Source organism: Vitis vinifera, chromosome 10 (genome assembly GCF_030704535.1).
Source record: "Vitis vinifera cultivar Pinot Noir 40024 chromosome 10, ASM3070453v1".
Taxonomy (NCBI): Eukaryota; Viridiplantae; Streptophyta; class Magnoliopsida; order Vitales; family Vitaceae; genus Vitis; species Vitis vinifera.
This window is the reverse complement of record NC_081814.1, coordinates 18,350,582-18,374,966: the sequence shown is the minus strand read 5'-3', so window position 1 is coordinate 18,374,966 and position 24,385 is coordinate 18,350,582.

Sequence of the window (24,385 nt, the reverse complement as noted above, 5' to 3'; positions counted from 1 at the left end):
TGCTCCAATGTTGTTCAATAATGTTGATCGCTTAAAGAACCAGAAAGGGCTTCAGATTTTCACTTTCAAGCAGCTACATTCTACGATTAGTGGTTTTGGCGAATCTAATGTGGTCGGTCATGGTAGGTTTGGGTTGGTCTATCGAGGAGTGCTTCATGATGGCAGGAGAGTAGTTGTTAAGCTGATGGATCGGGCAAGAAAAGAAAACCGGGAGAAGATGAGTTCAAAGTGGAGGTGGTGTTACTAAGTCGACTTCGATCCCTATATTTGCTGGCTCTGCTTGGGTACTATTCAGATAACAGCCATAAATTGCTGGCTTATGATCTCATGGGCAAACTTAATCACAAGCCCACCACCAATGGACCTGTACGCCGAGTTCGTGAGACAAGGCCTAAGCTTAGGAAGCCTAGTTTGGTTCTTTTCTAATGTCTTGAAGGACCGATCCAGAGAGACAAGGCTTCCTTCACCCCCAACTAGGTTTGCAGAGAGCCTAGTAAATCAATTCTCTAAGCGGTTTACCAGGTTTGAAAAAGTCCCACTTGATCTAACTTGTGGAAAATGTCTCTCCTTCACGTCTCCCTCACATCTGTTGAACTACAAGCCTAAACGTTTTCCTATGGCCCCTTCCCTATATTCTTCCTGTCATGCTTGAGCCCTCATCTTAATTTTCCTTAACCTTAGATCATCTAAGACGCTCCTTGGAGTCACGGCTTATAAGCGTAGTCCAGTCTTCGTGTTCCACTTCGGAGTGCACCCGACGCTCGTGGTGAGTAGCCAAGAGGCCGTTAAGGAATGCCTCATTGCCAATGACAAAGCTTCCATCTCAATATCTCTCCATTAATCCCCCGACAGCTTCTTAAGGATTTTGCATCTGGAACGTGGAATTCAGATTCAGTTAATTGGTTTCTAAGGTGTATGATCAGTATTTGGAGTTTGTCTCATTGGAAAAGAACTTGTTTTCGTTGGCACGAAAGTCGAGCTTTGGGTCAGTTGAATGATCCCTCGGTATGGGATCGAAAATTGAGGAGATAATCGAAATGATTATGAGTGGGTTGTTTTATGCTCTTCCTTCACTTGTAGTAGTGCCCATTATTCAATGCCCCATGGTGGGCCCACAGAGATGGTTGCCTCTTGTCATGGACTTAGTCGTTCACTAAGCTCGTGTGGCCCTTAGGTAAGTCAAGGCGCTTGATCTTGCTAAGTCAGCCTTGCTCCCCCAATGCTTAGCTTGCTCGGCTAAGACACTCGCGACTCAAAAGCTTAAGAAGCTTAGTAGGCAACTCTTTAAAGAACGGAAGCTTTCACTAACTCAAGGAAACCTTTACAAGTGCTTGGAAGCTCACTTGCTTGGTTAGGAAGTGATTTGGGTGGTGCCTTGCCCAAATGAGGCTCTCACCTATTTATAAGCACCAATGGAACTCTCTGGAACCTTGGAGGGTTCCTTACAAATCAAGAATATGCTAGAACTCCCTACACTAATCTATGTACAAGAATATACAAGAGATCTCTAGAATTATCTAGAAAACCTTAGACTCCTCTCATGCCTTCCACCATAGTGTAGAGATGTGTGGACATCTCTAGGCATCTCTAGAACCTTCCACACTCTTCCCACCAATGTATTAGTGTAGATGGATCCAAGAGTCTTCAGAAGCTTCCCTCCTCCTACATAAGCCCATGGGGAGGGTTATTTGAAGCATCTTATGACACTCTCCCCTACCTATGTCGTCGACGTCCTCGTCATTGCCTCATCTTCTGAAACCTCTTGATGTGTTTCCAGAACTTTCTCAAGGCATCTGCATGTTCCCAGCTTACCTGCCTCTTAGGTAGTCCTTTCCATCGACTAGATACTCTATCACATGAGGGACCCCTTGTCTCCTAGTGACTCGTTCAGCCAGGATATTCTTCACCTCCTTCTCCTGTGCTTCAGATGGATGCAGACCCGTGTGCTTTCGATGCTTAGAGTGCTGCTTCCTCTTACCCATTGAGTTCACCTTTCCCTTGGTGACCTCTTCCATATGTGTGTGGGCTACCTCAGCTCGCTCCCCTTTTGCCTCCTTTACTTGCACCCCTGATAGTAAGGAGGTCTTAGGCGTACTAGGCTTTGGGTTGAATTGGAGGGCACCTAGTAGTTGCATCGAGCCCATATGTGCTTCGTCCTCTTGCTCCCTCTCCTCGATCATGGCACTAAGCGCCTTCCTTTTTAGACAATCCCGTGCCCAATGTGGACCGTCACATAGGAAGCATTTGGTTTTAAGCGTAAACTCCTTCCTTTCCGCCTTACCCCTTCCTTCTCGGACGTTAGGTGTCTTGCCTGATTCCTTTTTAGGAGCATTGTGGTCCCTTGGAACCTCGTCTTCCCCACCCATGGCGTGGCTATCCTCCAAAGACTCAACCTTGGATGAGTCTCCTTTCTTGTAATCCGTTAAAGACTCTGCTACTGCCATAGCAGTGGCTAAGTCTTGAACACCTCGGTGTCTTAATTCCTGTTCGGCCCACCCTTGCAGGTTATCCATGAAGTTGAATAGCAACTCCTCCTCAATCATGTTAGGAATCTCAAGCATGAGTGAAGAGAATTCCTTGACATAGTCGCGTATCGAGCCTGTGTGCTTGAGACGCCTAATGCTTTTCCTATCCAGGTAAGCCACGTCCTCGGGGTAGAACTGCCTCTTGATCTCCCTCTTACAGTCCTCCCACGTCTCTATGGTGCAAATGCCTTTCTCCATATCGGTAAACCTCCGACGCCACCATAAAGTAGCTGTGTCAGTAAGGTAAAGGGTTGCAGTTCTTACCTTAGTCGCCTCATCAGTCAATGCGATAGGCTCGAAGTATCGCTCCATATGCCATAAGAAGTTATCCAACTCCTTGGCATCCTGCTTGCCACTAAACCCATGTGGCTTTGGCACCTCCACCCTAGATGCCTCATGTGTGGCCATGACCCGTGCCGACACAACAACCTTGTAGATGGCCAACTCCTGCCTAACCTCCTGGTCTTGAGACTCCATTCGAGTGGCCAAGGCCTCTATCCTTGACTCCATGCTAGCAAGCATGCTCAAGACCTTTCCTTGGAAGGACATAAAATCCTCGTGTGACACCGGTTGAACTTGCGAGCCTAGCACTCCCTCGCGAAGGTCTTGGATCTGCTCCCTTAGATCCTCTAAGCCCTTCTTCATGCCTTGCTCGATCAAGTCCACCCATTCCCAAGTGTCTGCCATGGCTAACTCCACCTTGGCTAGCCTTGTCTCCATGTTGGCTAAGGTGTCACTAGACTTATCCTTCCTGCCTCTGCCCCGTGCAGTATGCTCCATCTTCCTTCCACGGGTTTGCTCGCTAGTCTCCTCCACGTTAGAGCCTGACATGCTTCCTTTGCTATGCCCACTTCATAACCATGCTCTGATACCACTTGTCACTGACTTAGTCGTTCACTAAGCTCGTGCGACACTTAGGCAAGTCAAGACGCTTGATCTTGCTAAGTCAGCCTTGCTCCCCCAATGCTTACCTTGCTTGGCTAAGACACTCGCGACTCAAAAGCTTAAGAAGCTTAGTAGGCAACTCTTTAAAGAATGGAAGCTTTCACTAACTCAAGGAAACCTTTACAAATGCTTGGAAGCTCACTTGCTTGGTTAGGAAGTGATTTGGGTGGTGCCTTGGCCAAATGAGGCTCTCACCTATTTATAAGCACCAATGGAACTCTCTAGAACCTTGGAGGGTTCCTTACAAATCAAGAATATGCTAGAACTCCCTACACTAATCTATGTACAACCCTATGTACAAGAATATACAATAGATCTCTAGAATTCTCCAGAAAGCCTTGAACTCCTCTCATGCCTTCCACCATAGTGTAGAGATGTGTGGACATCTCTAGGCATCTCTAGAACCTTCCACACTCTTCCCACCAATGTCTTAGTGTAGATGGCTCCAGGAGTCTCCAGAAGCTTCCCTCCTCCTATATAAGCCCATGGGGAGGGTCATTTGAAGCATCTTGTGACATTCTGCTCTAGTTCAGCAATTGCGAGTCCATTTTACTGTCAAGGAATAAATTATTTTCTGAAGGTGGGAATTTTGCGAATTCATTTCAGCGGCCAATTTTGTTTGTATTGGATCAGACTTTGAGCTATCAGTTGGAATCCAGCATAACTTTAGTTATCGGCCGCTCGTCCATGATGTGCTGGGTTTGAAGCTTAATAGGTTGGAGTATGGGGCAGACCCCTAGCACTTCTAGGTTTGCCTGACACAGGTGGACAAATTGTTTATATGCTGGATCAAGTGTGCCTTGGAAAATGATATGCTTCTTAAAATACAAAAGCAAGGACTTGATGTCATTCCTAAAATTCTCATAGTTACCTGACTTATACCTGATGCAAAGGGGACCACACGCAACCAGAGACTTGAAAGAGTCAGTGGTACAGAAGATGCACATATTTTTTGAGTGCCTTTTAGAACAGAAAATAGTATTCTGCAGAAATGGATCTCAAGGTTTGATGTATGGCCATATCTGGAAACCTTTGCAAAGGATGCATCAAATGAAATTGTTGTCGAGCTACAGGGAGTTCCAAATCTGATCATTGGCAACCATAGTGATGGGAATCTTGTTGCATCTTTATTATCTTATAAGCTGGGAATTACGCAGAGCAATATTGCTCATGCATTGGAGAAAACAAAATATCTAGAGTCTGATATATATTGGAGAAAATTTAAGGATAAGTACCATTTCTCAAGCCAATTTACTGCTGATCTAATTGCAATGAACAATGCAGATTCTATAATCACCAGTACATACCAAGAGATTGCCGGAAGCAAGAATCATGTTGGACAGCATGAGAGCCAGCCACACAACCTTCACTCTTCCAAGGCTGCACCGAGTTGTTAATGGCATTGATTTTTTATCCCAAGTTTAATATCATATCTCCAGAAGCAGACATGCCCATATACTTCTCATACTCAGAAAAGGAAATGGTTGAAAGTCACATGCAGAAACTGGTCCATATGGAGAACTTGAAAATATGCACATATTCCTTTTTGATCCTTGCTGCCAGTTTTCACTCAACCACTGACCCTTTAATTTCAAAATTCATTTCGTAAACTTTAAGATATCTTTAAAAAATTTCCAAAACTTGTATGACTTTTTTTGCTTCCTGAACCTGAATTTAAAGTCTCGTTTGAGTTAGAAAACCATTCTGGAATAGAAGATATAAACGAGTCTTTAGGGGAGCTCCGTTTTCACCCAGTTCTGGACACCCGAGATCTTTTTGCAAAAATAAAATACCAGACGACTTTTGAAATTTGATTCAATATTTTTCCTCAATTTTAGGCTTCTTGAAATTGATCTCAGGCACATAAAATATTTAAAAATATTCCTTTTTGAGGGAGAAATGATTTTTTACAATCGTGCCTACTATGCATGCTGGAGTCTATACAAATGATTAGATTTGGTGTTTTAAAAATATTTTTGAGTACTATCTGAACCTAAATTTATTTTTTCTGTGATATAGACACTTTTAAATATGTGTGTGATTTTTTTATGATTTTATGTGATCATTTATTATTTTAAAAAAAATTCATTTATGCATGTCAGTTTTCCTTATCTAATCTGGACTTTATAGAACCTTTAGGTGTCTTTGCTGTAATCTGTCTTTTGAATGAGTGTTTGGCTTTTGGTATGTTGATCTAGATGTATAGGAATTGTCTCCTGAAATTTTTTTTGTAATTAAATTCCACTCCAAGCCATTTTTTTAGAAATTTTTTTATGATGCTTCCTTTTCTAACTACATGCTGATGGTTTTACACTTTACTCGAAATTGTTATTATTTTTGAAGTCATTTGATTTATCTTAGCCCAATTTTGGCTTTGACACTGTACATTAGACATAATGGATATTTTATATAATTTATTCTTGCCCTAACCACTCTAGCATTTTTTTGAGGAATCTTATAAAATATACTTGCTATCCAGGTACGTTCTCTATCCTATAATTCCAAAATTCTATGAAAATGCATGTTATCATGAGCTATATCCATGTTTGTTTTAATCCTTGGGTGCTTAGATGTATGTTTGACTTGCTTGGATAAAATGCATGTTGTGTGCTATATCTCTATACTAACTTTGATGTCTTATGATAGCGCTTGAGAGGCAATCCAAGTACGTATCCTAACTTTCCTTTATTGTGATTTGATCTTGTTTGACATGCTATTTTTTGGAATCACCTAGCCTACTTAGGTATCTATAATTAACCAATTAATTGCCACATTTCGTTCAGCTTAGTCAATAGAGACCTTTATAGGGCTTAGAGCGGTGCTACCTCCTAAAGGTACCTTCCCAATAAGTAACCTGATCCCCAGACCTAAACTCGGGTTTTTCAAAGACACGCTTTTCCAAAAATTATGGAGTCATTTTTTTAAGGTTTTATTTCTTGTTTTATTTTCCCTTTAAAATAAAAATAAAATAAGTGGCGACTCCAACTTTTCTTTCTAAAAATTAATTTTTCACAAATAAAAAGCGAGTCTCGCCGATTGAGTGGGGACGCACGTGAAAAATGCGAGTCCACAACTATCCTAAAATTTTACTTAGTATATTCCTTTTAAATCTAATTTTATGAGTTTTTGCACTATGATTCTACCCTAAGTTAATTATTTGAGAATGTTGTTCTTAATCAAGTAATTATTTTTTTCCCTATTTTGTTTGTTGTTGTGTTTCAAAATCCCTTGAAAGCTCTTTGCTCTAAATATGGTAGTTAAAATTTTGAATCAAGTGCTCAAGTGTTGTTACCTATGCATAAGTGCTCCTTTTCAGCACACCTAACGCTTCTTTTTAGCACACAACACTTTTTTCAGCACACCTAATGCTCAAGTACTCTAAGTTGCATCTAGCATTACTTTGACCGGTAAGGCTGCTTGAGCATTCTTTAAGTCACTTTTAGTGTTGCTTCCAGTACTCGCACTACTTAAGTGCTAATTTGCATCCAATGCTCCTATAGGTTATATAAGCAACTTCTAGTGCACTATTTGTTCAGTTTTATTTTTACTTAGTTCAAGGGCTTTGGGTTGTTTTCATTCATACTTTTGTGGTCAATTTGTTTTCCTTTTTGCATTTTCATTCATATAGTATTGTTTAAGACATCATTTAGAGAATTTCTAGTGGTTTAGTTTTCTTTAGTAGTTTTCATCATTTTTCATGCCTTTATGTTTTCTATTATATTCTATGGCTAGTCATCGTCTTCTTAGGTGGTGATTCTTTCTAGGTCACCCACGTCTATTCAAGGCATCCTTTTTCAGGGTCTATTTAACTTAAACAATTTGCCTTTGGAGTGCTTCTACTCCGAGAAGGCCCATACTCGCTATTATGTTGTCTTTAGAGACCATCATATTAAGATCAAGTGTCCTATTGATCTGCATGCCTTTTTGGATACTCTACTTCCTACCATTATTAATGAGAAAGGTTGGGAGACTTTGTTGTCACTCCTAGGGACTCATTACCTTCATCTTATGCAAATGTTTTATGTGAACATGCACTCCTTTGTTGCTCATGTTACCTTCCAGTGACCATGTATGGTTAGTCCTTCCTTGTTTCCACTTTGTTCATCTGATCTGTTTTAGGCATATTTCATCTTGCTAAGTGTTTTCCATCTTTATCCCCAAAGGTTTAATCCCTCACCTATAAAGAGCTTGATGTCATTCCTATTACACTTTTTGGCACTTCTCACCCTCTTTAGGCTTATGTCACCATCACTAACTTTACCAAGTCAACATGGGTTCTTACTATTTTCTTCATCTATACTTTCTATCATTTTTCTCATTAGACCTAGATTCGTTGATTAATTGCTCGTTTCATTCATGCGATTCTTTCTGGCCAATAGTTTGATATAGGTTAGGTCATTCTTGATGTCATGACTCCTTATTGTGACCCATCCTACCGTTTTGGTGCTCTTTTTTTCCTCTTCCTTATTTCTAAGATTCCGGAGGATGCCAAGTTTGAGCTTGATCATTCTTTAAGAGTTCGAGTGTCTCGCGTTATCATATATACAAGGTCTTGGGCCAAGCACTATAGTCACATTTATGGCCCCATGGTCCCTTAAGCTCAGCTCACCACAGCTCCTTAGCGCTCTGCTCCTCACGCCACTATAGCATAGGAGGCTGCTCAAGAGGACCTCGTAGAATAGAACGAGAGTAAGGCCATGGAACAAAATGCTCTAGTTTTAAAGCATGACTTTCCTAAGCCTGTGTTGTGCTCTCGTTGTAGTAAAGGTAGTCAAGGGCCTTCTCACTCATCATCTCAAGCATTTACTTCTACTGATCATCCTCTTCATGAGCTTATGGGCACCGTGTTGAGCCTCCATGCTCATTTTGATGATCAGGATACTCGCATGTGTGAGCTCCATGGGCAGCTCACTTATGTCATCTCTTAGATCCACTAGCAAGGGGCATTGAGTTCGACTCAACCTCTTCTTTCCTCGGATGCCTAGTTTTCATATTTTTTTTCTCTACCGTTTGTTGATTTGGATTATATTTATTATATTTTATATTTTTTTGCATCCAGAATCATGCTCTTGTATAATGCATTATCTTTATTATTCTATCTCTCTTCTACTTTATGTTTCCATTTGTGCATACTTTGCCATTTTGTGACAAAAAAATTGATATCACTAAGTAAAAATTTGTGGTAGATAGAAAAGGAATTTAATAGAGAAAAAATGGAGATTGATAAATAAAAATTTGAGGAAAATTTACCTAGTTAAAGGGAGTGTGTTATTTTTTTTTTTCAAACCTTGAATGTTTATTTTGTGATTTTGGGGGAATTTACTTGAGATATTGGATGAAAGTAAACCCAAGATACTAGGGGAAACCAAATTACTTGTTAAGTGCGTGCTTTCAAAGTTTGAGAGAGACACCTAACATGGATGTTTCCTGCAAAATATTTATTAATATATTTGTTAGAAAAATTAGTGATGCGACTCATGGTAGCTAAAAGCTTTGGTGTAGCTAAAAGCTTGCTTTAACTTGTCCAAGTAGCTCCTCCATCATTTGGCATGCTTGAATTGATTCATAAGCTGATATAAACATGTAAACTTGCCACAAAATGGTTAAAACCAATTACTAAGGACCTTAATGAATTAATTGGGTTAAATGAATATGATTACTACTCAAAGGTGCTTAAAACCATTATAATTAGGTCTACAAAATAACACTTTTTGGTAGTAATTACACCCCCCAACTGACTCATTGCTAGTCCCTTAGCAATGGAGGAGATAAAAACTAAGTAAACTATAATAATATACATAAAAGGGATCATGCAAATCACTCCAAAAAATGATATGAGTGGCATGATGGACATCCATGGATCAATAAAGATGTGAAACTCAACCTATAATAAGAGTTGTCAAAGCATTCACTTGATCATAGAGTACAAAGAATGGATATTATGCAAGTTTAAGCATAAAAAGAATTTCCACTCTCAAAAGATCCAAATCAAATTCTTCCACTAAAAGCTAAGTGTTAATGTGATTAGCTTCCGAGTATAGTATGGATAACTATCATCTCCCCCCAACCTAAGTCTTTCTTTAAGTTTAGCAAAATTAACCATCTCTTGATAGGCTAGGAACGCACCTTTTATTCACAATTCTTTTCACTTACTAAACTTAACCAATTCACCCATGTAACAAGCAAAGGATCGGTGACTCCCAACCAATAAAGGCTTAGGGCACCAAGCTTAAAAGGCTTTCGCCACCCCTTCGGACCATGCTCAGGTTTTAAGGCAAGCAAAGAAGTTTATTCTATATATTTTTTTTCTTTTTCTTTTTCTTTTTCTTCTTTTTTTATTTTTATTTTTTCAAAGACTCATTGGTCTTTATGGGGTGTCCCAACACTATTAAAGAGAGGTTAAAGGTGTCAAATTATGGTTTCTCAAGCTTAGAGGGTGAGATAGTTTCACATCTTATAATCGGAATCTAATGTATGTGTGTGCGAATAGCTTAAGGTGGAAGAGATAAGTTTGCATGCAATGGGAGTTTCAACAATTCATCAACTTTTAGAAGAGCATAATACAAACTCTAAGACTCATGTAATCAAGTTGAAACTTGACTTCTCTCATTTAATTTTGAGAGTTAATCCTTAATATCCATGGAGTTTAAAGCAAAAAATTTTAAAATTTAAACAAAAAGTAGCTAATTTAACTAAGTATGATAAAAATTTAAACTAATACTTACTTCCTCATCTCTCCCCCCAACCGAGATGAACATTGTCCTTAGTGTTTGAATCGAAAATAAGGAGGAAGGAAGTGGTACCTCATGTGATGTGGACTTGGAGTTGAGAAGGTAAACCACCTGTTTCAAAATTCAAAAATTGAATGAGAGAGGAATTTATACTAAATATTTACAAAAATGATGAGTGGGCCCCACTTTGGGCAGTTGAGGACAAGGCTCAAAGGGTCTTAGGCATAATGTTCAAAGAAATGAGACTCAGAGGCTTGGGATTGGGGAGGGTAGGTATGGAGAAACTGAAATTTTCGCACAAGGGGGGGTGGTGTGCGAATTTTTCGCACAAGGGAGGGGGGTGTGCGAGTTTCGCACAGGGCACTATTCACCCGTGCAAATGCGAAATTGGATTCTTTCAAATGGCCATAACTTCTTCGTTTCAAATCCAAATTGAGCACCGTTTGAAGCTATAGACTCCTGACTTCCCAAGCTTTGAAACAACATATGGTATGCATGAAATGGACTTTGGGAAGTGCTCCAAAAGTGGCTGTCATGACTGTCATCAAGAATGCTTCTTTTCGCACCATGTACTGTCACTGTGCGAAAAATTCGCACTGAGTGTGTTCATGGTGCGAAATTCCACTGAGAGCTTTGCTTATGCATTTTGGCTCCCTTGTTTCCTCTGTTTCACCTCCATTTCGATTTTTGCAAGCATCGTACCTGCATGAACACTTCAAAACTCATCTTAAAAACATATTAAAACTAAATTAAAGCTAAGAATTCAAACTAAAACATGCATAAATTTAAAGAAAGCATAGAATTTAAATGAAGCTGATAGCATGTACCCCAAAAAGAAGATGAACTATTTAGCTCATCCTCACTCACACACCCACTTCATGCTGAATTCCCCCTGGATCCCAAACAAAATTGGCATCCTTCCCATTTGGTCCAAGGGAATTCATTTCTCTTCTCTTCCCTGGAGAAGTGGATGCTTTAAAGGGTTTAAGTAACCCTTTATCATCTTGAACCTTATGATTTTCAATGGAAGATTGGTCCATAAAGTTGTCATAGCAATCCCCCACCAAAGTGTCGATCTTCAACACTTTCCTTGATCTTTTTGCATTGGTTCCTTGAAGGTTATGGTGGGGTTGAGGAGGAAGCTTCCTTTTCCCCCTTGCTATGTCGAGATTGGTGAGCTTCGCAATGGAGTCTTGATCTTTTGTTGCTCACCTACAAAGTCCTCCATGACTTTGCTTAACTTCAAAATGGCTTGCTCCAATGAAGATGTACTCATTGATGGTTGAGGTTGAGGTTGGGTTGTAAGGTTGGGATGGTTATTCCAACTTGAGGTGTAGGAGCTTTGGTAACCTCACATGTCTCTCACAGTTGGAATGGTAGGGCACTCCCCTACCGTATGCTCATATGAATCATCTCCATTCAAAGCATACTTACTACCCCATTGGCTTTGTTGAACTTGCCTTTTTCCTAACTCAATCTGATCCCTCATGGATAGGTATGCAAATTTGTCTTTCTCATGATCATAATGAGAGCTTTGATCTTCATGTGGAATTTCCATTTCTAAAAAAAAAATGATATTCAACTAAGGCTCTTTTCTTCAAGTTGTACCAGGGTTCCCTCTTGGTCTCGAATCCAACAAGGAATGCACAAATTGAAATTAAAACAAAAATAAAAGAAAAGAGAATAAAAAATTTAACTAAATAAAAACTAAACTAAAAAAAAAAAATTATAAGAAAACTCACCAAACTTGTGATGAAGATCACAAGTTACCCTTAATGGTTGCCTCACTATGCTTGTGGCACCTTCCCCGGCAACGGCGCCATTTGATGCGACTCATGGTAGCTTAGCTTTAAAGGCGTATCAACAAAATTTATACCTTGAATACTATTACTAAAGTAGCCAAGCTACTATAGCATAGTGGTTCTAGGATCGTTCACTGGGAAGGGTTTTCGCAAACACAAGTGATATTCAAGTTAGGAAAATAGGTGATTTTCTTATGGATGTTAGCTTTAAAAGAAGATGTAAATGTTTTAGAAAGATTTAAACTAATCTAAGCTAACATTAAAGACTAAAATGAAAGGGTGTAAAAACAAGTTTCTCAAAGATAGGATAGCTATGCTCTGGCTCTTATGCAAATTGGAAATCTCAGGATAGGCTCCTCGCGTTGGGGTTGCAACTATGGTGATGCTTGCTTCCCGAACCGGTATGGATTTAGCAAATCACGTTTTAATCCTTTAAAATGGCAAAACAGATGGTAGTGAATTTCATCAATGGTTATTCACCTTAGACTTCCTTTGAATGGCTCGTAAGAGATAACTAATGGTCTAAAGCCAAAAGCTTACCAAATATTGGCAACTCAAAGTCATTCCAGGTGATAAACTCACCTTTCAATGGCCATTGAAATTGGTTCTAACGGATTAATACAAAACTTGGAATTGAAAACCTCACCTTCCAATAGCTCGTAGGAGATAACTAATGGATAGAAATCCAAAAGCTTATCAAGTATTGGCCGTTGGAAGTTGTCCAAAGGAAATAAAAACCAAACTTTGCATTAATGAACCTTTAATGAAAAATGACTACCCTACCTTCCGGGTGTGAGAAATTTCCATGGGATTGCATCCAAGTCATCACATAACATCCATACTTTGAGAAACTAAAAGTTTTAGCCAATCATCCTCTGAGGAAAAGCCCTTAGAGGTTGTTTGGCTACCAAGAAAATAAAATAGTGAAGAGAAAAGAGAAAACGAGAGAGTGTAAAACGTAATATGTATTATATATTCCAAGAGGTGATTTCCACCCCTTATATAGTCTTTACAAAAGCAAAAGCTTGTGATTGGCTTGTTACAAGGAGAAGAAAGGAAATTACATCAAAAAATACAAAAGAAAATATCTAAAGTGGAGTCGGCAAAAACAGAGCAAAATTCGCACCACGCATGGGGTGTGCGAAATTTTCGCACACCTGAGGGGGGTGTGCGAGTTTCGCACACCATTCGCACACCATTCGCACACCTTTCGCACACCTGGAGCAGTTGTCTTCCAAAGGCCATATCTTCCTCATTTCAGCTCCAAATCGTACACGGTTTGAAGCGTTAGATTCTTGACTTCCTGATCTTTGAAATGGTATATAGCATGTAGAAAATGGACTTCGGAAAGTGCTCCAAAAGTTCCAAAGAAGACTGCAGATGCTGTCCTCTATTTTCCTCTTTGCTTCTTTTTGCTTCTCTTTGCTTCTCTTTGCTTTTCTCCTTTTGTTGGCTTGCTTTGGTGTAGCTAAAAGCTTGCTTTAACTTGTCCAAGTAGCTCCTCCATCATTTGGCATGCTTGAATTGATTCATAAGCTGATATAAACATGTAAACTTGCCACAAAATGGTTAAAACCAATTACTAAGGACCTTAATGAATTAATTGGGTTAAATGAATATGATTACTACTCAAAGGTTCTTAAAACCATTATAATTAGGTCTACAAAATAGCACTTTTTGGTAGTAATCAATTAGGTTAATCCAACCTATGGTAATCACCCTAAAGGGGATGGGGGTGAATAGGGTGATGGTCTCTTTTTGCAGATTTAAACTATTTGAATGTAAGAGACAATTATATGCAAGTATATAATAAACAATATAAATAAAATTGCATATAAATTAAAAGAGTGGGGAGAAGAGAATACAAACACAAGATTTTATAGTGGTTTGGCGCAACCCGACCTACATCCACTCTCCTTTAGCTTCAATCCCAAGCTTGAGGTTCCACTAATTCAAGGCTTCCAAACCAACCCTTCAAACAATACAATTGGATTATGGTTCCAATCTACCATCTTGGACTTTTGGCTCCAAGCACCCTTTACACTTCTCAGGAGATACCCCACTCTTGAACAACCACTCAAGTGATACCCCACACTTGAGAATCTTCCTCTCAAAGATATACAAATAATTGATCTCACAAAATCCTAGTACAAAAACTTTAAGCTCAAATGATACAAGAAAACTAGGATTGAAATGTGCACTAAGGATATCCAAGTTTTAGAACAATGGTGCACTCAAAAACACTCTTCCAATGCTCAAATATATTCAAGAAAGGTTTGGGAAGGTTAAGCTTATGAAACAACGAAGATTGAAGCCTTTTTATAGAAGAAAAAAGCCAAACTAGTCATTGGGGGTTCGATCGGTCGAGCTAGGGGTCGACTGGTTGACTAGCCGTTAGCATTTAATGCTTGGCAGGTGACCACTGGACCTCGATCGGACTTCAATCGAACCTCGATCGATTGAGGTTCAACCTTGACCAATTGAACAACCGTTCTAGAAGAAAGAGAAAGTTTTTTGCAACCTCAACCGGTTGAGCTGGGGGTTGACCGGTTACTGTTCATACCATTGACTAGTTGAGCTAACGGTTGACCGATTCCTCATTTGGTTCAACCGGTTGAGCCGTTTTTGGCTAAAAAAAAAACCAGCTTTTTCAACTTAAAACCTTTTAAACAAGTTTGAAAAACATTTGATACAAGGTTTTAGTTGAAAACATGAAATCATCCAATTTTAAAAATATTTAAAACAAAATAACTCTTGGATGATTTCGGTGCATAAGTAAATAATGTAAGTCATGAAAATCCTAGTGCACCAACAACCTTATAAAGAGATCTTATAAAGCTTGGGTCTTGAAAAACACTTCTCTTTGAGGTGGTCTTCTTCTTTATGATTTCTCTTTGGCTTGATTTATCTTGTCACTTTGGAAATCGTCTTGCCTAATTACACTTGAAATATAATCATTAGTTCTAAACCTTGTTTTGTTATCATCAAAACCGAGATTAACCAAACCTTGGTTTCACAATATTAATTACAAATGTTAAAAGTTTGAAAGAGACACCAGATAAGGATGTTTCTGACAAAATATTTCTTTTTGATTTGTCTAACTCTCTTAAACTATTCTGAATTATAGAAACTTGTTCTTATGGTCCTTTTCATGTATATTCTAGTTGGAAAAAGCTATTGGTCCTTCCTACGAGATCAACTACTCTTTGCAAAGCTTCTCTTATGCTTTATTGAGTTGCATGTAATCATATGTGTCCATTTAGACTTTGCACATTGGTATCCTTATAGTGTGTGTTTTTTTTTTCAATTTTTCTTAATGCATCAACCAAAACCTTCTTCTATTCTGTTTTTCTTTCTTGATTATATTATATTTCACACATTGCTTCACCTTTGGTATAGTTATTTTGTGTCCAAGTTACAAGATTGGGAGATAAGTACTATAAGATGATGCAATATTTTCCCTCGAGTCTTTTAAGATGAGCGTTCTAGAGAGTTATGTAAACTCCTTTATAAGAGTTTTGGGAGGGTTTATATAATAATGTTTTGTCACAAAATTGCCAAAGGGGGAGATTGTTAGGGCATTGAGTCTTTTTTGCATGTTGGAAATTTTGTTCTAATTTATTTTCTAGCTTAGAAAACCTTTTAGATAGTGACTTACTCTTTATTAGAGATTCAAAATTGTTGTTCGTCCATTAGAAAATTCATAAGTACATCTAAAAAGGTTTGGTTTGTGGCAAGTTAGGTGATCAAATGGTATAAAAAGGATCAGTATATTTTTCTGGAATTAAATGGTTTATTAAATATTTAAAAGCTACAAGGACCACTCAAACGGGGTAACAACACTCAAGGGTGGTTAAGTGTGCTTGTGTAGAATCTGCCAGAATATGATAGAATATTTCTGAATTATTCATGCAAATTAAGTTTAAAAAACTTTGAGATATTGATTCCCTAGGGTTTTTATGCCTATATAAAACCTATTATAACCCTTCTAGGGTAGGACACTTTCATGGGAGTAAGCCTACCTTGCCACACCATTCCCAATCTCTCATTAAATGATTCAAAGAACTGAATCTAGGATTGCTTGAAGACTTGCATCCTTTTAACAAAGATAGAGCATATTCATTGGAGCAATTGGAGATTACTACATCACGGATGTGGATAAAGTTGTAGGTATTGTAGAGTAAGTCTTAAGGTAAGCAGCCAAGTAAATTTGTGTAACTTGATCTCGAATAGTGTATTTAGATTACAGGTCTTAGACCCTATGATTTTTTTATCTCCATAGTTAATATGGGAGTTTTCCATGTAAATTTTTTTGTGTCCATTGCATATATTATTATCTTGATTACTTGGATTATTAAAACAATCCTTGTTATCTCATAAGTTTAATTGGGTTAAAAACTCAACTCATACACCCATTAACCGTTCCCCAGGTGTTACCATACTAGATTTAGGTTTTTCAAACATCTATTTTCTCAAGTCACTCCTCGAAATCATCACATACTTGAAACCATTTTATCTTTTAGAAAACCTCTTTATCTTTTAGGACATTAAGTTTTGACACCACATTCCTTCTTTTTAGGAGTCTTTCTATCTTTAATAATTAATAATCATCTTTTATTTTAAAGTCTTTTAGGTTTCCAATGTATTAATTTTTCACCACATCCATTATTTTTAGATTTATAAGTCATACATGTACAACTACTAGACAGTAGAAACATAATACTCTTTATAAATTAATAAATATTTATTTATCCATAAATTAATAACCCCATTAACATAATAATTTCTCTTGGTCCCAAGAGTATTATTTTATAGGGGGTTTTATTGTAGTTTTTTGAAATATTAAAAAATTAATTTTGAAAATTAAATATAATTATTAAAAAGTGTTTGAATAGAACTCTTTAAATTGACTTATATTTTGTAATATGATTTATAAAGTTTAAATATTAATTTTTATCCTAAAATTCGTAAAAGGATTTTTATTTATTTTAAAGTACTTAAACTATTTTTATCTCTAATATAAACATTGTTAAAATATAATTTTTAAGGAAAAAAATTAATGATAGAGTTTTACCAATTGCTTTCACTTCCAGATTAATTTAAATTATCTTATAGAATATGGTAAAAAATAATTCACTAAATTCAAGATGAGTCTGATTGTTGTATTCAAGATGGTAGAAACTAATATTTAATTTATTATAATAAGAAAGGGAATAAAAAAAAGGGTTTGAGCAAGAAAATTAAAAAAAAATGGAGAATGAAACAAAAACTAGAAAAAAAAAAAAAACATTTGTAAGTACTATTTTTAAAAAATTCAAAATGTTAATATTTTTTTTCTTAAGTCAATTTTAGCATAAGAATTGCTACTTATTTTAAAAATATTAAAACTATCCTTGTCTCTTATATAAATATTGTTAAAATACCTTTTCTAAAAAAAACAAAGTTTGTAATTTTACTTCTATTTCTTCCTCTCAGTAAGCATAAAAATTAACCATAATTTCATACACATGGCTAGACTTTTCAAAGTTTAATATTTTTCATATTCCCTTAAATCTCTTTTAATTTATAACTTTTCATATAACTCATATTTTCTAAATCCCTCTACAAAATGAATAAAATATATTATTTTATTTTATGTATACAAATACATTATATGTTCTACACAAATTTTAATCTACCAAATTTATATACTTTTGTTTAGAACTTAATTATTTGGTATGATAATTATGATAAAATTAAGCTATTTATCTAATTTTGATATAGAAATCTAAGTTTACTATTTTTTTCATATAATTTTTCTATCTTGGTTATTTTTTCTTAATCCCTCTACACATTTTAAAATTAAAATCTTACAAAACAATATTAAATCCCAATTCTTGTATCATAAAGCAAACACTTACCTGAATTAACTTTCTTAGTTTCAAATTACAAATACCTTATTAGAGATATATTTCATTGATTAGATTCATATTTTTTTTTTCAAAATTTTCTCTAATATTAACATTTACTTATTTTGCAAATAGAAATGAGTTCATCCATATAAAAGCATGAAATAACCCATCCATATATAGCCCATATCACCACATCAAACATTATTAAATGAGTTATAGGTTGGCCTAAAAGCATGAAACGACAAAAATTAACAATAATCACTCATTTGTTTGAATGAAATGTGGCACTCATTTATGCTTAAAAGCCAAAACAATGTCATAGTTTTCCTCTCTTGCACCTTGTGCTTCCTAGCTAGTTCAATTAAGTATTAAAAGAGCAAAACCAAACATAGAAATGGCAGAATCTGTCCCATTCTTTAGAAATCATATCATTCATTCATCCATGCAAAATTAAGTCATTCAACAAAAATTTTGGTAAAAGATTATGAGAAAATGGGTTGAAATAAAAGTTATTAAGTGAAAAGTGTTCGATAAAAAGAATGTGCTAAAATTCAAAGAATAAAAAGATAATAACATGTTTTGCATCAAATCAAAAGTAGTTTGAGCATTAAGTGATTGGGCTCTATTTAAGACTTATCAACATTAAAACCCCCAATTGGTTCCATAGGAACTAAAAAATAAAAAATAAATAAAGAAACCAAAACCTTGAATCATTTTGTTCTCAAGATAATGAAAAAATCAAACAAAAAATGCAACAACAAGAAAATGATAAAGGTGGTGTTTGTTTTTTTTACTTAATTCTAAATAGAACTTTAATGCTTAATAGTGTTAAATATTAGGTTGTTTGTTTTTATAGTATTTTATTTCTATTAAGTATTAAAAAGTAAAGAAAACCAATATGTTATTTTTTCTATTTAAAAAAAGCTACATATTTTGGCTTTTTCTATTTAGTAAAAAGTTTATAATAAGTCATGAAAAAGTAGAAAAACAAACAACCTAAATTTCTAAAACTAAATTGCTTTTAGTAAAAAGCCAAAAAAACAAACACTACCGAAAACTTCTTGTTTCTCTTATTTTTCTTTATTTTTTAGGCATCCGAACAAGCTCAAAATATATTCCAGAAGAAACCTTAAAGGTTGTGAGTTCTCACCATTGCTAAAGTGGGAATGAGTAGAGTCAAAGTTTGGATAATGAAGGCCAACATTTCTTGTAGGGATAGTCTTGAACAAAATGGGAGAGAGACATAGAAGACTACTTAAGAAGGCAATGGGCGCAGTAGTGAGAGAATGAAAAAGCACAGAAAGGGAAAGACATGAAAAGTAACTACACAATGAGAGAAAGAAAAATAACTTGCATTATGGTGGGGAAGTAGTATATAAAAAGGCATCTTCCACATTATAATTTAAACTTTTTACACAAAAAAAGAAGGAGAGATATGGAAGGTCTCTTAAAGGAAGGTAATGAGAAAATTAAATGCAAAACAATGTGCATTGTGGTAAAGAGGTAGGATCTAAAAAGACATCTTCCATATTATGATTTAAACTTTTTACATAAAAAAAAAAAAAATGAGAGATGTGGAAGGTCTCTTAAAGAAAGGTAATGAGAAAATTAAATGCAAAACAATGTACATTATGGTAAGGAGGTAGGATCTAAAAAGACATCTTCCACATAATAAAAGAGAATCAAATTCTTTATAAGGGTGTTTTTGGGTAGAATTGTTTTACAAATTGGTGTACTTTTATTATAGTGTAGATATAGATATAGATATGAGATAAAGCAAAAGGAAAATTCATATTTAGTAGTATTATTTGGAAAGAAATTATTAAAATAAATGTTATGAAAAAGTTTAAAAATATGCTCATTTGAGGTAAAGTATGTCAATTGATCACATAATAAGTGAAATTTGTAACTTAAGGATTTGAAAGGTAATCTTGATAGGTAATAACACTACCTTGTTAGATTACAAGCATCAGTTCATGGGGGGTTTGCATGCAGTGGATAGTAAATCAGGAACTCAAGCTTTGTCTCGTTGTTATTTACATGCATAAGATACTAGAGTGCAATTGATTCTCTTTAGCAAGATGTTGAATCTACCTCAAAATTGCATTATGATGGAGCCAATACTTCTATGGGTCCCAATGATTCCCCCTCTAAGTTCATATAACATGTTGGCACAATTTATGAGGATTGGATTGGCTCTTAGTTTACTCCTATGTATGAGGTCTCTAGAAATTGATTAATTAAATGATTCGATGTTGTTAATTAATCAATTAGAACCCATTTTGGTCTTAGATTAAGTAACCTAAGCCCATGACTTATGCCCACATGGGGAACCTCATAAATACCCATTTTTAGGTTTAAGGTTTTCTAATGGCCCTTTGACTATTGTCTTCCAAATCCAGAGAGAGAATGAGAGTTTAGGCATCCACTCTTCTAAACTCCACTCTTTGGAGTGCCATGGATATGGTTCAAGTCATTGGGCAAAAGACTTTAGGTGTACGAGACATCCAAAGCATTCAAGCATGTTCTTCATTAAATTCATTTCAATCTGGGAACAACCAAATCATAGGTATGAGTTTTAATCTCTATATTTGTATTGTTCTATGGTTTTTGAATTCATTTATTGTCACTGTGTTAGATTTAGAGATCCCTAGGGATAAATGCATGCACCTTACAAGATGTAGGGCATGGGAACAGAGTAATCCGAGGTCCCTAATAAGAATGGGTCAAAAAAATAGGTCTAGCCCATTTTTTCAAGTTTAACCCCAAAGGGTGCCATTTAAGGCTTAAAGGACTTCACCATGGGCCTAAAAGTTAGAACTCAATAAACACAGGCTTAAGAGATGTAAATAATATGCAGGCCCAAGGACAAATTTTGGGGTCTACATACCTACCCTTGAGTTTGCTCTCCTATTCCCTCTTTTAAACTTTATTTATTTGTGTTATTATTTATCTTCTTAGTAAAAGAACTAGAAAAACCCTTGACTCGCTTGTTAACACCTTTCTAATCTTTTAGAATCCTCTCAGTTATCCCATAAGAATCTAATAAGGTCTCTAAGATCATACAAACCTTATATTCATAATAGTCCTAAGGGCAGCTTATCTAGTTAACTTATCTTTGTCTCCAAATATCCATTGTAAACTAAAGAGAATATCAAAGACCATGGCAATAGACATTTATTTTTTGTTGTAACACATTATCCAAAGACCTAATTATGAGACACTTGGTCCTCTAATCTGTCTTATGCCACCTTTAATGTACTACTCTTTCTTCCTACTAGGTTTGTTCATAAAGAATAATTAGACCTACGTGTTACCTATTTTAGCTTCTCTATTATGTCCAAATTAATTTTCCAATCATATAGTTGGGCTTAGTTTATTAATTGATTGTAAGAATTAGAGTGATAACAATAGTAAACATGATATCCATAACAAAGAATATAACCATGCATTTAACATTGATTATTCAATGAAAACAATATAGTTTAACAAATGTAGAGCTCTTAAGATTGCCTTTTTTTTTTTTTTGCTAGGTATCCTAGTATCATATGTATCAAGCCTACGTTAGGCAGGTCATGATCTTATTACTAGGTAGAGACCCTCTCAAATTGATCTCTTTGCTTTAAACTTGGAAAGTTCCTAAGGCAAGATCAACATACCTTTTAGTTTAGCCATTAGTCAATGAAAGCCCCTACGTTGAGAATGTCACTTTCATATTGTTGTTAGGATAGAGTCCTTAAAGTCATGACATGATATAATAAATTTGAAGGTTATTATTTATTTAATAAAGTTCCAATTGCACTTTAATCCATCTTTATTCCATACATTACACCTTTTGAGTATTCTAGTCTGCATCCTTTACATTGTACATGACTTGGATATATTAAGGGTTGTATAAAAGATCCAAGTCATGAGTTCCTTGAAAATAGATGACTTATTCACAACTGGTTCATGGACTTAGGTAATCTATTAGAGGTTGTAATGTAATACCTCCAAATTATTGGAATGGTTGGTCTTGGCCATTAAGATGGGTTTCCCATGATGAATTCATTAGTGTAAATAGTTGCGCATTGGACAACACCTACAGTGAGTCATAACATATGGTTATTGGGTAGTCATGACTTCACAAAACAACCATGTTCTATTGTCTCTTAATCATGAGGGAATATCGAGTTTATGGCAAAGTTAGTAGTGGCTTTGTTCTACGAGTGAGATCTTAAAACGAACATATATTCCTTATGGATTGGATCACTATTGATGGGAGTCAATAGCAATAAGTATTCTCAAAAGAGGTATCATGATGTCACATAGGATTGAAACAATATGTCCCTTTGGGTGATCCTAAGCAGGTGTGTTCAAGTAAACCATGGTGATGGTAGTTCCTTAAGTGAAACTTGACATAAGCTCTTTATGAGGAAAGATATGTCATTTGATCACACTATATGAGGATTTAAAACTCAAGGATGATCAAGGTAATCTTGAGGTGTTGATAGATTTTACTTTTTTGGATTACAAATACTAGTTCATGAGAGACTATATACAATGAACATTGGTCACAAACCTAAGCACTTGGTATCTTCTTGTTATTTACATAGGGTATTGGAGTGTAGTTGATTATTTGTAGCGGGATGTTGAATCAACTTCAAAATTAGATTTTGAAGGAGCCAATAATTCCATATGGGTCCTAGTGACCCCTACTTGAGCTCATATACCTTGATGACATGGTTTATGAGGATTGGATTTGCTTTTACTTCACTTATGTGCTTAAGGACATTTTAGTAATTTCACAAGGTTGCATGGGGTTAGTGATTACAATATCTATGGATTGGACTAATTGATTAATTAAATAACCTTATTGGGTTAATTAATTAATTAATAGCCATTTTAGACTAGATTAAGTGACTCAAACCTAAGGTGGGCTCAAGTCACTTAAGTATATTAAGAACCTTATAAATACCCCCTTAGGGGTTAGGGTTTTAGTATTTTTCTTCCACCCACCATCTCTACATTCCAAAGAAAGAGAGAGTTCTAGCCTCCACCCTCCAAACTCCCACAATTTGAGTGTCAACCCTAAAGGTTGAGTCATCAAGTGGAAGATCAAGGTTCTTGAGATATCCAACAACTTCGAATTTGTTTTTCATTGCAAGGATTAGATTTGGGAACATCTAGATCTAGATAAGTTCTTTGTTCTTTTGTTTTAGATCATGAAATTGAATTTATATGCATGTTTTCCATTGTGTAAAAATCTAGATAAGACTAAAGAGAATTGCATGCACCTAACCTGATCTAGGATAAATGGAGTAAATAAAAAATTCCCTACAATTTAAGCTATGTGTATAACTAAGATCCTTGACATCAATTTTACCACGTAAAAAATCCAACTGTTGGGGTCTTTACTCCCAATATTAATATATGCAGTTTCGTCCTTAAGAAAATCCATATCCCTTAATACTTTGGCCCAACCCAACGTTGGGTGGTGATGACCCAAAATCAAGATGGGCCTTAAGATGATAATGAAAGTCCCTATCCCTTAATTCCTTGGATTAACCCACCTTTAAGGTGGTAATGGCCCAAATCAAGATGGGTTTGACCTTGGAGGCTATGGACTTGCCTATGGCCCTCTCCTACTTAATCTTTTGAGTTAACTAAAAGCTTTTTAGTAATTACCTTTGATGAACAAATTATTTTTTATAAAAAATTTTGAAAACATTTCTTTCTTAATTGGAAATTTAGCATAACAAGAGAATGTTATATTGAAAAATATAAAATTAGTATGAGTATTTTATTCAAAAATTAATTTTTCAAATTTTAAAATCTATTTTCATAAAAATTCTCCTTCCCAAGAGAATTCCAATTAATAAATATTTTATTTTAGAAATATTTTCAATTCTTACTAAGTTTCCTTTAAACCTTTTGGTAATGTCATTTAATAATAAATCATTTCTTATAAAAATTTCGAAACTATTTATTCTCCAAATTGGAAACTCTAGTGTATAGTAAGAAAACTTATAATTAATGAGATTTTGAAAACTTGAGAATACCTTATCCAATTGGGAAAAATTTAATCCTTCAAGGATTCAGAAAGATAAATTTAAATAAAATACTTTTAACCCTTAAAAATAAAATTTAGAAAGGGAACTTTAGCTCTCTCAATTCAAAGATTTTCATAATATTTACTTTCATTATTCCTATATTTTTTTCAATTTAATAAATATTATTAAATATGAAATCTCATTTTCATAATAATTTATTATATTAAAAAAAATTAAATATAAATTTTATTAATTCCATTATAGGAAAAAACTATTTTCTATGAAAATCTACCAAAATTGTTTAGTTCCTAAATTGGAATCATAATGAAAAAGGAGAAAAAGATCTTTGAAATTTTTTTAAAATTTCAATGAGAGCACCTTATTTAAAAATAAACTCTTAAAGTTTCAAAAATCCATTTTCAAATAAAATCTCCTTTTCTATAAACTTATTTCCAATTT